Here is a 17,745-nt window from a genome sequence, read left to right on the forward strand (position 1 = left end):
TTATTCGTTTTTCTGTCAGGACTTCTTCCTCTTTTTTTTAACGAAAAACCCTGATTAGCACATATTGTTTGTTTGACAAAGTCGTATTCATTCAGTCAAATTCATATTTATGCTACTATACTCATATTTATGCTGCATACTTATTGTTTTGAATGTAATGCAGGCTAGTCTGAAGTTCAAGTAAAGCCGATTGGCAAAATTGGTGCAAAAAAGGTTGGGAACCTCTGTTGTGTCATAATGTTTACATTTGTAAAAGTGCTATCAAAATGTGTTTTTGAACAACATGAAAGTCAACAAAATATGTGGCCTTCTTGTCCTGCTTGCAACATTAGCCATTAAGCAAAGTGGCTAATTAGAATTACTAATGTGGGGCAGCGCCATTTGGTACATGTGCCTTCAGTAGGGAATTCAATTACTTGATCTGCCTCGTAATAACACCGCTATCACATCACAATGATAGAAACCATCAATACTAAACAAAAACACTATAATGGCTCACAACTGTGGCACGTATGTTATGTTTCGGTTTTGTAGGGGTTGGATTTTGTTTATTATGGGTGTGTTTGTTGTTTTTGTTCCTGATTTGTCCCCTTGTCTCGTTATGTCTGATCACGTCCACCTGTGTGTTTCTTCCCAGTTTGACTGACCAATCGGTGCCCTCAGCCTATTGTGTTCCCCAGGTGTGTCTCATTAGCGTAGAGGTGTATTAAGGCCCCGTCCACACAAAAGTCAGTTTCAATGTATCCTCACAAGTTTCTTACCGTTTAGGCCGTTCGTCCACACGACGGCGCGGTTTCGGAGCTTGAAACCGATCACTTTTGAAACCGGGCTCCAGAGTGGAAAGATTTCAAAACGCGCCCCGTACGTGTCCGTCTGGACACCATATGCAGGATACGCCTCCAGTGATGACGTATGCGGCAATTCTCGAGTGACTGCGCGCGAACCGTCAGTCTGGCAACAACAATGGCGGATAGCCATGTCGTCGTCGTTTTGCGCAGCTTCCTTAGCTTGCTTATGCTAAATATTTTGCTTTTTTATTCCCACGTTCAACAAGCGGTGTTGTACTTGAATCACCCGCCATTGTCACTTCTCCTGTGTTCGTCTTTTTCATGTTGTTTTGATACATGCGAAGCCATGTTTGTTCTGTAGATTGCAATAAAGTTAGAAAAAAAAAGTGTTTGTCTTCCTAGCTGATTCTTCTATTCAACTCCCTGTGGCTGCGCTACAGCGCCACTTAAGACTTGGCATATACATTACAGCCATTAAACGTCCTCAGCGTTTTGGACACACGCAAGTCTTGAAATGCTTCTGTGTGTACGATATTTGTTTGAGGAACAAAGTCGGCTTTGCTTCCGTCTGGACGAGGCCTTAGTCTGTTATGTTTGTCCAGTCTGTGTCGGTCCATTGTTGTTTCCAAGTTTTGTCGTTTCTCCCATGTCTTGCCAGTTCCTCGTCACGCCACTTGAGTTTGCTTCGATTTAGGACTTGTTTCCTGTCGGCACGTTTTGCACCACCTTGTTTTTGTTTATTTAATAAAACCCTTTTGTTTTGGACTTTACCTCGGCCTCCCCACACTTGGGTCCAAAACCACAGCCAACTGTGACAACGTACCTCATCTGGAACAATTCAGAATCAATATTCATCTTTTAACATACCAATTCATAACACTTGTCTTATAAGATGGCGGGTGGGAGGGTCCACAACAACCACTCGCTCTCCCATTCACACCTATGGATATTTTCCAGACTTCAATTAACCGAACATGTTGTTTTTTGAAAAGTAGGGAGAATAATTGAAACTCGGACAATAAGATGCAGCCCAGATTCAAATCCCAAACTTCAGGACTGCCATGCCATTGGGCCATTGGGCCAGCAATGCTCTAGTTGTACACAAAAGAATCACCAAATTAAATGTTTGAACTGCACATAATGTTACAGTGGCTTAAACGTTTTTCAATCAAGAGACTATATATTTCTAATAGCTTGTATTTAGGCTGAAGTACAATACATTTGCATTCAGTCTTTTAGAACTGTCGGTTTACATGTATTTTTCCATCCAGCCATCCATTTTCTATACGCTAATTCTATTTAGGCTCCCACGGAGGTGGAACCCATCCCAGCTGACTTTGGGCAAAAGGCGGATTACATCCTAGACTGGTCACCAGTCGGTACCATTCACTCTCATATTCACATCATTGCTGAGTGGGGACTGAACTCACACTGCCTGCACAGATGTCAGGCAATTCTACCACTACACCATCTGTGACCTCAAATATTTATTTAGGAGAAATTTTCATTTCGCTTTTATGCGCAATACATTTTAATTGAATCATATTTTAAGTAAGTACAGTTGGTTATTTTCCTATATTTAAACTCAGTGTTTAAGGGGGAGCTTGCAGTTATTATGTTTATTTATTTTTTTAGAAATCACCGCACCTGAGGAAGAATAACCTATCAGCGACTTAAAGCATGATAGACCAGGTGCCTCGACAAGATATGTCTTTCATTGTTGCAAAAGAAAACCCTGACTGTGCTCATTTCAAAAAGGAGGAAAAGAACACAAGGAGCAGAGAAAAACGAATGACTCGGCGGGAACTCGAAATGTTTAATCATGTCCTTACTTGTAAGTCCGCTAAAAAAAAACACACTTCGCCAGTTCCTCTCCAATTGAAGGCGGTTGTCTGACATCAGGATGCACCTTGCGTCGCAGCAGAAGTCCTCCCGCTGTGCATCGCTGCTCCAGCAATGCTCCATTCCGTGGTTCCTGCCCCTCACCACCTACACAATGAATGGCTTTGATGAGCTGTGCCCTGCTAGATAAAGTGTGAAAAGGGCTTTTACAGTTCTAATGCAAGCTTAGTATTGCTAGCGCTGCTATTTTGTTGAAGCTGGAAAGTGTTCTATTTATCACAATACGCATTTTCATAATTGCATGCCATGAACGTTTGAGAATTGCGTTTCTGCTAAGGGGGCCAGACTTCCCAAAATAAAAACCGGGATGTTACAGTTTAGCTAAAAATCTAATTTAATTGCTTGTCAAAACTTCGTCTCCAGCGGTGGTGGCTGGCAGGGATGGTTTGGGGGGGATTATTACTTTAGCTGATGCTAAATGCCATCTTGGCTGACGGTTCAACAGTGCTAAACAATGCACTCACCATTATCCAACCTTATTTGCTTGGCCACGGCAGCTATTGGAAGCTAGCTGTACCATTTACATCACGCCGGTCCCGCATTGTAACAGTGGAAATATGCCGCCAGAAAACTAGCTCTGCTTTGCGTTGGCACTGAAACTGTGACCGCAGTTGTAAGACTACATTTCCCATGATTCTTAGACACAGAAGCAGGGCTGATTAGAAGCAGATGAGAATTTGTGACATTAAAATATGGCAAATTTGGGGGAAAAAAACCACGGAAATCTACGAGAAATAAATTAAGCATTCACACTTTGAAGAGTTAGGTACAAGTCGCTAAATCGATGTGTTTAATCTGCTGTTCTCAGTCATTCACTTGCATTTACCTAGTCTGCTAGCTTCTGATTGGTTAGTGTTAGTCAGCTGATAGGGGGTCAGAAAACGTCGCTGTAGCTTGCCGTGTGTAGCGAGTAAAGTTTAGAAATCCGTCTCCATCCAGCCTTTTCATTTTATATAGATTGTAAAGATCTCCATTAACCACTATCAAATCTTCTCATTATTTAGCTCCTGGTGGACAAAAGCCAGCACCTCGTCCAGAATTCAGCTCCACTAATTCTCACGTTTCAGAGTTTTTTTCTCGCCAATCTTTCCCGTAAATTTACAAGTGTTTTTTTCCCTCGTAAAGTTTATTTCTCGTAAATTTGTGATTTTTCTCTCTCTCTCGGAATACTACACCCTTTGTAAAAATGTATTTATTTATACGTAGCCCTAAAACGTCTTTGGAAGAATGGGAACGCTAGGACCCCGGGACATGACCTGCGTAATATCGATTGGCGAAACTCACGTGAAGGGACCCAAGGCTCAAAGTTAGACTGTCCCGGTCAAAATGGGACGTATGGTCAGCCTAGTTTTTGCATATCAAATCTCGCAAACAGGTTTAAAACTACTAATTTGCTTTCAACAATATCTATTTTCAAGAATACAACTACTGCCACATGGGTGAACACTTTTTGATGTGGTAGTCTATACTTGGTGTAAAAAGTTTGACAACCACTGTTATAATAGTGTCTTGTTTGTTTTCCCTGTCATTTGTGGTGTGTATGAGGGAACACTCCGTTGCAAAGCACATTTCCCCGCTGTCCTAATGTCATTTGCTCATGGATGATCGCTAATAAGTGCGTCGTCGCCAAACGTGTCCCAGAAAGACAGTCCCAAACGAGTCGGCGCGCGCACTGCGCCCGGCTGTTATGTTGTGTCTCTTTAAGTGCACCAGGCAGTGCTGTTGGTCCGCGTTTGGAGCGCTGTGCGCGGCGCTGCCTCTCCGCAGCGTTCGAGCACCGCCGTCCTTCAGCTCGGCCGGCCGTCCGTGGATCCAAAGCTCTTTGCCACAGCCCGCGTCGCAACCACGCCGCGGCCGGAACAGATGCCAGGGGTCGGGGGAGCCGAGGGTGGGTGGGCTGCCTGGAGCGGACGGGTGAGCCTGCCGGGGCCACATTAGTTAGTGTCGCCCTCTCGGGGCGCCGGAAGCAGCGTGTCGCGGCACATCTGCGGTGCTGTAGATTATTGAAGAGCACTCAGACGGCGTTGGAGCAGATGGGATTGAACAGAGAAACTACAGACATTGCGAGCTGCCTGCTTCTTGGAGAACATGTTGAGTTTCCCCAGTTGACGCGGAGATAAAACATCTTGCCACAACAAGCCATCTTCTGAAGCCTTTACCCGACTGAGGTAACATCTTTTTAAATGTTTTTCTAGATGACCTATGTGCGCACTTTTAGTGATGTTACAGAAGTGTACAAATTCTGTACAAAAATGGTAAACAGACCATATTAACTCAGACAGCAGGGGCATATTTTACTCTGGAGTTTTTTTTCCCCTTTCTTTCTTTTATCTGCTGCAACTTGTTAAAGAAAAGCATCAGCTTTGTCTTATACATCGACTTCTTTAGTAGCTATAAGAAGACATCTGAGGTCTTTTTGTTCCTTACATAGCAAATTTGTAATTATTTGAGCCTTTTATTTCTGTTGCATTTCCCCACTGACATAAGTATATGACAGATGTTTGTGTAAATCTTTCCTGTAGGCGCACATGTCACCAGTGGCTTAATCCAGTGATTGTCAACCAGTGATCAGTGATGCCATGGGAAATTATCCAATTCCTCTTCATTTAGCCTAAAATCATTATTTATGAACGGCACAATTATTTTTATACTCTCATTGCGAGCGACGTACAGTGACAGGCAGAACAATTAAATGTATGAAAGTCCAATACACCTATGCATCCACCTGTTGCCAATCATAACAGAATAAGTCATGGCTTCTTGCATAGATCTGCTTTGTGTTCAATTAAGGCCCAGTTTTCACAATGAGCATGGAAATTTATGTGTGAATTGAGACAAGATCATCATTAGTTCAGTATTCGTTTTGTGACTTATTTGTTTGGTGGTGTGCTGTGAGATTTTTTGAATGTAAAACAGGTGCTTTGGCTCAATAAAGGTTGGGTTAAAATACACACAGGAACTTGGGCAGCAATCATTGACTGCCAAGTGTGAAGGAGCTGGACTTTCATTTGAGCCTCCCTGCTAATTTTTAACTAGTGGCAATTATGATGCAGAACACAACCGGTGACTCGACTCATATCCTTGCCTTTCATTCATTTAGAAGTTTAGTCATCATTAAACATTGTTGTCCCTTGTATGTACTTGGTCAGATCATTTGCCCCAAATTAGAGATTCAAATGAGACCCAATGCAAGACTAGTTGCAAAGATTTTGATTGACACTATCAGTAAGATGCTAATTTAATAATATATGTATTATTTTACGTTCTGCTCCTGTTATTTCTCATTTAATATGATGAATAATGAAATTCCTCTGAGTAGGATGCAATTCTAAACCACTGTAAACTACAACCACGGGTATAAAATGTATCATGTAATACATCTCTGCTAATATCAATCTAAACTGAGTGGCTGTATTGTTCGATTCGCGCTGCAGACAGAAATGTAAAAAAAAAAAAGTCAACTAGTTGTTGGAGGGATAGCAGTCTGTTTGCTGGCTACTGTCAAAGTACTCTTGAGCAAGGCACTATCCCCAACCCCTCACAGTTCAAGTGCTTCAGCATGAAATGCCGCCGTTTCTGTGATCTGGTTCTGCACGTTGTGTGCAACACAAAATCAACAGCAGAGTGTGATTTGAATTTCGCCTTGAGGGATCATGTAAACTCCAACATAAATAAAAAGTGTAAAACAAATAAAAATAGAATACAGTGATTTGCAAATTATTTTCACCCAATATTCAATTGAACACAATGCAGAGACAAGAGATGTAAAACCCCTTATCATTCCTATCATTTTTACCTAAAAGGCCTTAAAAGAAAAGAAAAGAAGCTAACCCGCTGACTTGAATACACACCCAAAAAAAAAGAAGGATTTTATGTCCGCCTGATTATTATAATTTTTTTTTCAAAACATCTGCCTAGAAAATGAATGTAGCATGGTGTGGTGGGCTGGAAAACATAACAGGACAATAATACTACAGGTTTTTCAAAGGAGGGGCCCAGGTGAACCAAAAATGTGCCATTTGGGTGACCCTTGAGAACCAAGGTCACAGGTCACGGGTACCATGCTTGCCACAGGTCCCATGCTTTAGAGTTGGAGGACGAGCTCCTCCTCTGAACTGGTACACTGCTCTATTCTGGGCTGTTTGCTCAGTGAGGAAGTTACACATGGGACCCAGTCCTCATTTCATTCGCTATTCAATACATTGATCCCCGGGAAGCTTTGCTGTGACTGGCTAAAGCCTTGACAAAAATTGTATAAGGGGAGGAGCTTTTTACGTGCATGTTGCTCATTGGTGTGTATTGGTTCAAGTGAGGTGTCAATCCTCTGGCCTTTGTTGACAGTCGGCTACCTGGCTAATCTGTGCATGCTAACTGACGCTACGATCAAGAATGGGTGGATATTGTGCGTATTTTGGGGTTTGCAGCAGGCGGGGTCGTTTCTAGCTTCATGGGGGCCCTAGGCAAGGTGGTGTTTGGGGGCCCCTAGTTTGCCAAACTACAATGAAGAGATTCCTAACCCTTTAAATGGTCTCGTAAGATAGCAAAATCTATTACACTTTATGATAGGGCTGGCTGGGTATCGATGACAATTTCCTCAATCAATTCATTTTCAATACACAAGAGTTCAGTTCAATTCGATTTTGATTTGTTTCGATTCGATTCACTTCAATTCAATTGATATTGATTAATTATGGAACATCAATTATTCTTAGGCATGAGAAAAACTCCACAAACATTACATTTCAAACAAAATTTTAACTGATTCAATAATTTAGTTTATTAATGAAAGTACGTTTTATAATCACTTTAGAGTTACACAAACATTGACATCAGCAAGGATGAGATGAAAATATTTTCATAATTCTAATTCAATAATTGTGAATATAAATTCAAATGATTCTGAATTGTCTTAAAGTACAATAAGTCAGGTATTTCATAAGTGTAAGAAAATACTTTTAAATTCATGTGAATAGCAAATTTCAAGAAAATCTAAGATTAAAAAAAAGGCCTTTAAAATTCTTATTTTTCTAAATGAATTTATGGAAAAAAGATATTAAAATAATCGATTCATAGTTTATGAATCGATGTCAGGCTAAACAAATGAAAATCGATTCGATATTGATTATTAGATTTTTTAAAACCCAGCCCTACTTTATGAGCAAAACAGACTACAGTTAAAATAAACATCTCGAGTTGTGAATTGGGGAAGGGAAGGTTAATATCTATAAAGAAATGCCCGAGGCGAGTGAGCTGGCTAGCAAAACAAATAAACAAACTTGCTAAACACACAATAAAATGGAGTTTCGCCTCCAACTATCCATCACCAACAAGTGCCTTACCTTTCTTTTTTGACCGTTTTTCTTCTTCAGTTTTCTTTTTCTTCTGCCCCCCACGCCCTCCCCCCCCCCACCACCGATGAGATAACTTATTTTTGATGCCATTACGATGGCTGTTTTGTTTAGTACTCATGCTAACGGAAAGGTATCATCACAGTTTGTTTTATTTATATCCTATGTTTATTTTTTAAGCATAAAGGGAATGTAATAAATAATAGACACAGATAAACACAGGACATTTTAATCGTCCTCAGGTAAGACTACAGCGCTATAGAGAGATACAGAGCTAGTATGAGACTATAGAGCTTGTGGGCCCCCTGGTGGCTTGGGGGACCTAGGCAGCCGCCTATTTGGCCTATAGGAAGAAACGGCTATGGCAGCAGGAAATAATGTGGCTTTATGGATGTAGGGCTCGGTGTGGACTACCAATTTTATTGGAATACTTTTTCTGGACCCTTGTCGATGTAAGGACCATTTTTTGTTGGAGTTTGACATCTTGGAAATTTATGAGACTGCAACGGTAGGTTGCATCTTTTTTGTTTGTGCGCATGTATGACTTAAGTGCTCGCTGAGCCTGCAGACATGATTGTATCTAAAAATTTTGGGCATCAGTCAAATCTCCAGGAATATAGCTTTTGAACAATATATAACATTTTTGGGCAATTAGCCAGGGCGAAGATGTAAATCCCCCAGCTTGTTCTAAAAATAGCAACTGTACCGCATGTGGTACGTTGGAACGATAACATATGAAATTTTTTATTGTTTTTTGTTTTTTTGTTTTATTTTCAGATATTAAGTCATTTTATATTTGATGCATGCAACAGGTTCCGGAAAAGTTGAAACAGGGTCATACATTACCTTTCCTTTTAACAACACTCAAAAAGAACTTTGGGAACTGATTGTTGAAGCCTTGTAGGTGGAATTGTTCTCCATTATTGCTGCCTGTACAACTTCAATTGCTTAACAGTTCGGAGTCTCTGTTGCCGTATTTTGTGTTTCATAATGCAGCACACATTTCAATAGGAGACAGGTCTGGACTGCTGGCAGGTCATTCTAGTACTCACACTCATTACTACGTAGCCATGCTGTTGTACCATGCACAGAATATGGCTTGGCATTGTCTATGTTGCTCCAAAACTTATATCTAAAACCTTTCAGCATTAATGGTGCCTTCACAGTCTAGATGCTGGCTTTTTAACTTTGCACTGATAACAATTCGGATGGTTGTTTTGAAACAAAAACAAATGGAAATGTGGACTCATCAGACCACGCTTTTTCACTTTGCATCAGTCAATGTCAGTTGAACCGGGCGCTGGAAAAGCCGGCTTTGTTTATGGCTGTTGTTGCATCGCATGGTGGTGTTTAAGCTTGCATTTGTAGATGTACTGACTAGCTGTGTTGACTAACTTCACGTCTGAAGTGTTTTTGAGCCCAGGTGGCAATATTTATTTTTTACACAATGCTGGTTTCTAAAGATTGACGGTCACGGCCATTCAATGTTGCTTTTCGGCCTTGCTGCTTACGTGAAAAGATTCCTCCAGATACTCCAGACGTTTTGAATATATTAATGGACTGTAGATGATGACATTCCTAAATTCTTTGCAATTGTATGTTGAGAAACATTCTTACTGTTGGACTATCTGCTCATGGAGTTGGTCACAAAGTGGTGAGATCTTGCTTGTGAACAACCAAGCCTTCAGAGAGGCTCCGTTTTATAACCATTAATCATGACATGCACCTGTTTTCAATTCGCCAGTTTACTTGTGGAATGCTATGCTACAAAGGTGCTTTTTGGAGCATTTATCAAGTTTGGCGTCCCAGCTTTTTTAGAACACGTTGCGGGCATCAAATTCAAAAGAAGAGAGCAACGTTCATCACTTCGAAAATTAAATGGTGGGGTCTTAAGTTTTCACTCAGAAATTAACACTTTATAAACACTGGATGTATACACATTAAATCCTTCTCAATCAACACCTCCGGGATTCTGTTAATGTGTGGTGGTGATTTTGTCATCAACCACCACCACCCAGCATGTATTTTGCCATTTTGTTGTGTTTTGCCATAAGAGGGACGTTTCTGGGCGTTTACCCCTCCAGCCAATCACAGAGCGGGGGGGTCGTGTCGCTGAAGGCGGGCGCAATGTTGACGTGAAGAGTGCGGGTTGAGCCATGGGAGGAGTCCGTTTTGAATTGTTTGTATACAAACAGAAATGGTCAAAATTTAAAGTTGACAAAAAAGGTAACATTAAAGCTTTTTCTACATCATGCATGCTTTTATCTTCCTTTTAGAGTAGAGTGTGTGGACTCTCAGACTCCTCAGTTTTTTGGGGGAGGGGAGAGACCTCATTTGAAGTCACGTCTTCGTTTGTCAACTGTGGCTGTCGCTTTAAGATCGTGCACGTACTCGCACGCGCACCATGAACGAGCCTGACACAGATGTTGCAGTTATGCTTTGGGCCAGAGGTGGCAGTCGTGAGTAAAAAAGTGACAAACTGCACAAAGATTCTTTATTTAAATATATTTTTTTATTTAATTTTATTAGTGTTTATACAATGTCCCAACTTCATTGGAATTGGGTTTTGTACATAAAAATGAAATAGAATATTTGAATGGCATCTTCAAGGTGTGAGGTTGTCTCATGACATTTCCATGGAGAGGTTGTTCCATTCATTTTATTTAAGCCAACCAGATGCCAACATTTCTGAAATGTACATTTTGTGCTTTATTGACTATACGTCGTATCATCTGAATATTTGTGTTCTTCATTATATTGACAGTGATTTCAAAATCACATGATTTCAAAATCACCTTAGCATCTGAGAACACCAGACACCATCTCGTTAATGATTTTAATGAGTGAGCGTCTGCACATTCAGCAGTATACACCCACCCTCCCGTCCATTGTTTCAGATGGCCTTGGTACATTGTAGATCACCATATTGAACTATGCACTCAGCGCTTTGTGCAAAAGGCAAGAAACGAGCTTCACGGTGACTATAAGAAAGATTGCAGGAACGGTTGAAATGGTCTGATGAATGGCAACTAATTGGTCATGCTGCTGCTCTTTCAGCATCGGGCATGCCAGTAAATAAGAGGCATAGAGCACGACAGAGCCCTAGTTATACCAGCGGCGACGCAGCGCTCAGTTCATCACTTCAGCGTCCAGGCCGAGCCGAATTGATCAATAGCAGGAGTGTCACTGTTTCACAGAAATTATAGCTGCCCTCCCTGTTGCTCGGTGCTGTAACACCCCGCTAATGGAACTTTGAATCCCATTATGGCATTATTAAGGTGCACAAATGTGTGGACACTCATTAGAAAAAATAAAATCACATGAATTGCACTGCTGGCAGGGTCTGTGTCACCCTGCTGGCTCCGTCCTCCCCGAGGCAGAGGTGAACAAGCGTCAGAGAAATATGCCAACTCAAAGCAATTCATATTTGTGCGCTGAAGAATGAGAGCGTGCTGTTCCCACTGCTGCTGTGAATAATCATGGTCAAAGTCACAGCATTTCGCGCCACCAGGAGCTCCCCTCTTCGCTATTCGCAGCAAAAAAGAGCTTCAGCCTCAACAATTATACGGCACATTTGGTGTTGAATTCGAGGGGAGTTCAAGCTTGGCTTCTGCCGCAGAGGAGAAGCCGAGACGCACTCCTCACAGACCTGAAGCCTTGTGTAGTGACGGGGTGGCTGGCAGCGGAGTGTGAAGGCTTTGAATTCCTCCAGAGCTTATCTTTTCATCCTCTCGGCGACTTCTCGGGGACGTGCTGCGGATCATATCCAATGGCCGCGGGCTTTGAAGATGGCCGGAGGAGCTGACAAGAATTAGACTTTGCTTTTTCGCGCTTGCCATTACGGTGACACGACAAAGGTGTCATACGAGTTGTGCCTCTGCCGGACAGTATACTTGCTCCTGATGCAGTATATCAGCATCAAGAAAAGGATGTCAAGATCCTCATTAGCGCCAGTACAGAAATAGCCTGGCATTAAATACTCTGCTTTAACAGTCAGTGACGCATGGAACCTCTCAGACGCTTGATAATGTCAGACGTGCAAAAAAGCTGAATATCATATTAGTCAGCTGAATTAAGCATTCCACTGTAACTTGTTTGCCTCAAAAATATACCGGAGCGTTCTGGAAAGAGGATCATCATTCAAACACAGTTATCTCCGCACAAATTCAAGGAGAGGGTCAACCTTGCTGCATGCGCATCTCAGACAGATTTACAGCTTATGGAAGGATTATTCACAACACGAGACCTTTATTTTTTCCTACAGAAAACACTTCCAGATAATCACTGCCATCACCGGTGGTAGAGAATTACCAAGTCTGGCAAGATAATAGCCCTTTTCATGCATATGTGTCAGGTATGTCAAACATATCATTGTTGAACATTTCTGTGTTCCTTTAATAATAATAATAATAATAATAATAATGATAATAATAATAATAACAGCAATAATAATAATAATAATAATAATTAGGGATGGGCCAGAACCAATATCAGTTATCATATTAGCCTGATTTCAAGGTATCGGTACCTGTATCGGCCACCCTCTTTTGGCCGTTTTACGATCAGGAACTAAAGGCACACATGTCTGACAGATTCCCATGTAGAATTTAGTGCCATCTATTGGCGAACTAATAGAATGCATTGACAGAAGTTCGAAGCACGTCCATTTTGAAGCAAGCGCAATATGGCGCCTCAGAGAGACCACACTTTGCAAGCCTACCACCAATTAATGCGTTTGTGAAGTTCTTCTTCTTCGGAATTTCGTAACAAAAATATTGTGGCGAAACATGTCAGCCACGGCACGGTACGACCGATGTAATATAATTAGCGATCATATTCATCGATTTAATTAAGTTTATATTCATTATATTTGTATATTATATCAATTGTATTTGTAGATTTAGCGGTCTACAATTATATAAAAAAATGTACGTTGACGTGATAGACCATGGTTTTTTTGCATATCATTGAAATTAATAGCATATTTTTTAAATGAATGAACATTGGTGGGAAAAATCCAAAAATTCTACGCACTGTCCGTTTAAGATACAAAAACGCATATTTTGATTGTTTTTTATTTTGGCCACTGGATTATTATTATTATTATTATTATTGTATATTTTTAATTATTTATTCTATACAAAATATTTTTGAACAAATGGAAAAAAAAGATAATACTACTTTGACTCAATGTCTTTAGATAGCAATATTTTGCTCAATACGACACATGAGTTCAAAATGTTTAGAGACATTCTCTCATTCACTAAACAAAATATGTAAAAAAAAAGAAAAAAAAAGAATGAATACTTTGATTGCCATTACTCATTATTATTCAAGAAATTTTGTGGCTCTTTGCAGTCGATGGTTTCTAATAAAAACTGTAATGTGGCCACCTGTTACTCCTTTAACTCAACAGAAATTTACGCCAAGTAGAATATTAAAAATACACTTGGATGCGAAAGAGAGGACAAGCAAGTTATTGCGTGTGCATGTGGTACGCGCACGGTATTCAAATTACACGCTCTAAGGCTGGTTTTGCATCTCCTTGTGAAGAGGGATTGTTTTACAAATGTTGTTGCCTTTATGCAAAGGAACAAAAACTCTTGTTTTTACTGCATTGTTTTTGTGCAAACAAGCCCTTAGTCAAACGGCCATCGCAATTTCCAGTGTTTTTTTTTTATTTAAGTAGAAGTATGGATTTTGCCTCTGGCTCCTACTGTAATTATGGTGTATAATTTACTTCAAATCATTACTCATTAATCCTAATTCCTAGTGGTAAATCTGTATTTGTTTACAAGATGACGTATGTAAAGTATAATTACACATCATTTTCATTATTTGTTATGTAGCAAGACAACTAAAGGGAACCAAATTTCATGCAACTTCCCGGGTTTTATTTTGGATCCTCATGTTGGTAGGGTTCACATTTAGTTAGCAATAATGGCTGAATGTCTAAACGGCAACTGCAGGTGAAGCTTTCAGGCATGCAATCGCATCCTGCTGAGGGCACAGATGTTGTCTTATTCTGTCAGGTCTGATATGAAGAGAGGATAATGCGTGTGTGAGTGTGTGTGCAGGACTGAAGTAGCATCTGCTGGCGCACGGCCTTTTCAAGACTTGCAGGGAAACAAATATTACAGCAATGGTGCAACATAACAGCCTTTTGTCTATCAAGTGCCAAAAAAGCGAGTTAATTGACCTTGCGTTGTGCGTTTTATTTTCAGTTACTTTCATGGAATGAGTAATTTTAACAATGTGCCTTATGTTTTTCTCATTTTCTTATTTTGGATATCTTACTTAGCATCATGAGAGTGAAATACTATTGACACCGCTACACCATTGCAATCTACAAACACAATAATAAGCACGTTGTTAATCTGGAGATGTTGACCACAGCCAAACAACCGTGATAAATGACATAACACATGAGTACACAAGTAGATACTGTAACGTGATATCTGATCCGCTATACCAAATAAATGAATAAAAAACAAACAGCAGGTTAAATTTCAGCTCTGTTGTGCATCATTAAAAAGAGCATTGTCATCTTCGTAAAAAAGAAAATGTTTCAAGAGCTCTTGTAATGGATTGATTTAGCTTTTACAGGCCTATCTATCGTGTCAGTTGTTTTTGTTCTAAAAAAGATATTTAAAAAAAAACCACACGCAGATAGCTATCCTAAATTCAGCAAAATGTCATTTGAAGTCTCAGATGTGTCATCATCCCTCGCAGATTTTCATTCTCATTCATACTAGGCAGCGGTCCAGTCGAGCTGATTTTGTCTGTTTGTATGCGAACAAGGTGACAGGAGGAGGTGCGCTGGTAATTGAGCAAATGGAAAAAGGTGCCAAAGAAAAGTGGGCAACCGGTGCATGTAAAGTGACACAGTCGCTGTGTTCAGCAGATGACCTTGAGACGATGCCAGTTGCTCAGATTAGCACATCACACTGTAATTGCTCACCTCCAGAAGCGCCTCCCCCCCTCTCGTCCTTTCTTCAATGGGATCCCTGCTTGACAAAAAGGCCTTTGTTGGTGCAAAACAGCTGGGCTGTGTTCTGTGTACCTGCTGCTCCATCCTGGCAACAGCAAATTCCTTTAATAGAGATTTGGTTAAGCAACTCCCCTGTCAGGAATTCAGGGCACCAAATGTTGCCAGTTAGTTTAAGACTCATTTGTCTTTGGTTAATGGGTTTTTTCCCCCTTAAAAATACCAGCCAAACATTGTAACACGAGGAACTACGGTTCCCCACTGTTACTGAGCTGAAGAAATAAAAAGAGGGATGGAGAGAATTAAGATGCATATATAATACATCACATTTCATGGCGGTCCCTTGATATCATGTAAATATGCCCCCTGTGGGTTGTGAGCACATGGCTAACAATAGAGCTTATTACTTACCCCTTTACGAGGTGATGTTATGACACCAAGTTGTCGCCATTACCGCTTTTCTCCACCTGCGCCATTGAAGAAAAAAGTGCAATGTTTGGGAACAGATAAGTATGTGGGATCACAAAAGTGATAACCTGTTACGAATGAGGCACACATTTATGATTCAATTTGAATCCGATGAGAAAAGGGGCCGCTGTTAAGCACGGCGAAAACGAGCAGATGAATTAAAGAACATACTTTTTTTGGGATGCACATTAGATGTAAATGCTGATGATCTCCGAGCATTCACTGAACCAGTCGGCAGCCCAAAAAAGATGAAATCAAAACTAATTTTCACATCATTTGAGGATCCTTCTTGAAGGAGCACTAAATATTAACCTATTTAACTTTGAATGTACTGTATATATATATATTTAAGAACAACTTTTATTTTTCAGTGTCTGCCAGGCAATTAGAGTAGATATGAGAGCATCCATAAAAGGGAGGAGCCAAGCAGGGCTTCCTCAGCTTTGAGACCACCACTTGCTCCGGGCGGCGACAGTTGATCTATGAAAACACATCCATCCGTATTTAGACAGCTCTGTGAGGAAAAAGACATGTTTTTGCTCTAAAGAGGATGGCAGCAGATGTTGACAAGTCCTGTCTTAGCAGTACAGCAGAAGGAGCCCCAGTGTGACAAAGAATCAGACGGCGCCAATCAGCCCTACAGCCCCCCCACTTCCATTCCATAGTCCGCCACAACCCACCCACCTCTGCGTCTGTCAGTTGCAGCTTCAGATCTCCCTTCAGTTCTCTGGGCCCTAATTGGGCTGTCACACTAGCTGGAGAAATTTGTCAGGTTGCTGTGAAATGGACAACTTGGCTAAATCAAGATGTGTATCTGCGCCGCCCCACATCCTCAAACGAGAAAATGAGATTATCCGTGTCTTCACATGTTTTTAGCCCTTTATCTGGCAAGAAAGTACGTTTGGTAACTGAAAGTGTTCAAAATGGAACCTGTATGTGTCTGGCATGTGTACTGGTAATAATGAAAAGTCTGTCATGAAGTGTCATGCTGGTACAATGAACCCTTGAACACAATTTTCAGTGTTGGGAATAACGGCGTTTAAAATAACGGCGTTGGTAACTCCGTCCTTTTTTCATAAAAGGAGTCATCTAACTAATTATTTTCCTCATATTGGAAACACCATACATAATTTGAATTCCTTGTATAAAAATATAATAATAATAATAATATCCAAATTATTTGATATAAAAAGTAGTGACATTTTTTACTTTGCCTGGTAACGAGTTCCTTTTTTATGATGTAATTCAGTTACTAACTCAGTTTTTTATTATTATAAGTAATGTGGAACTATAACTACTTTTATAAAGTAACGTTCCCAACACTGCTCATTTTTTTTATTTCTTCACAATTCTAAAGATTGCTTTTCACTGTTTGTTCCTGCTTGTATTAAGAGTGTTGTGCATGCCTCTGGATATGTGCATTTTATTTCATGAAACCATGGCTCTGGATCGTATGTTAAACAATGACTCCTTGGCAATATTTTTGCTTGCTATCGTGTAAAAGTAGTAATTTTATTTGACACTGACTAAAATAATTAAATGTGATTATTTTACAGTTTGCATTCGGATCAATTTCTAATTCCAAATAAGTTGTTTAAGAATATAATGGGGTCTAGAAATGCTGCATTCATGTGAAAAAGGCAGAAAAATTCACACATCAAAATTCTCCTGTAGATGTGAGGTAACCGGACAGTGACAAGTGGTGGCCATGGCCACCCCAGATCACCATGTAGCTCTGCCCCTGTTTTTTTTTTTTTTAAAACACATTTTTCAGAAACAATGGGGCTATAAAACATAATAACAGTCAAATACATGGAAAACCTTACTGTAACAGTGGTGGAACACAATCTGTAATGTACGTCCATGACAAGTAATCAAAATAGAAATAATCAGTTAAGTATAAGACCTTTACTAATAATATGAGCAACCATCCACTGCAATATAAATATTTTATTGTTCGCAACCTCCCCACCTGGACTTCACAGTCTTTTCAGCCTCAGAATCTCGCTCATCCCTGTCGGTCCTGGCATTCTTGGCTCGGTGTTGCATCAGTTCTGGCCGGGATGGCACTGAAATACTTCTGGACACTCCATACGGACAGCCTGGAGTCTGATCTCAGTGCCCCCCTCTGAACAGTCAGACATTAACAATATAAAGCATGGGGGGAAAAAGAACATTGTGCAGTGCTAACTATTAACCGAGGAGACTTGTGCAGCAAAAATGACAGCATGTGGGCAGGTAGACTGGAGGG

The 17,745-nt window shown here is 40.4% G+C and overlaps 1 protein-coding gene across 2 annotated transcripts in view; it reads left to right on the plus strand.

The window, feature by feature from the left end:
- Positions 1-4,407: 4,407 nt before the first annotated feature.
- wscd2 (WSC domain sialate O sulfotransferase 2) overlaps positions 4,408-17,745 on the plus strand; it is a 62,068-nt gene continuing 48,730 nt past the window's right edge. For both annotated transcript variants that reach the window (XM_086076178.1, XM_086076179.1), the window contains exon 1: positions 4,408-4,858. The gene's annotated coding sequence lies outside the window, so the exon portion shown is untranslated. The remainder of the gene's footprint in view (positions 4,859-17,745) is intronic.

Source organism: Leptonotus elevatus, chromosome 5 (genome assembly GCF_054856555.1).
Source record: "Leptonotus elevatus isolate MCC_2025b chromosome 5, RoL_Lele_1.0, whole genome shotgun sequence".
In the NCBI taxonomy this organism is placed as follows: Eukaryota; Metazoa; Chordata; class Actinopteri; order Syngnathiformes; family Syngnathidae; genus Leptonotus; species Leptonotus elevatus.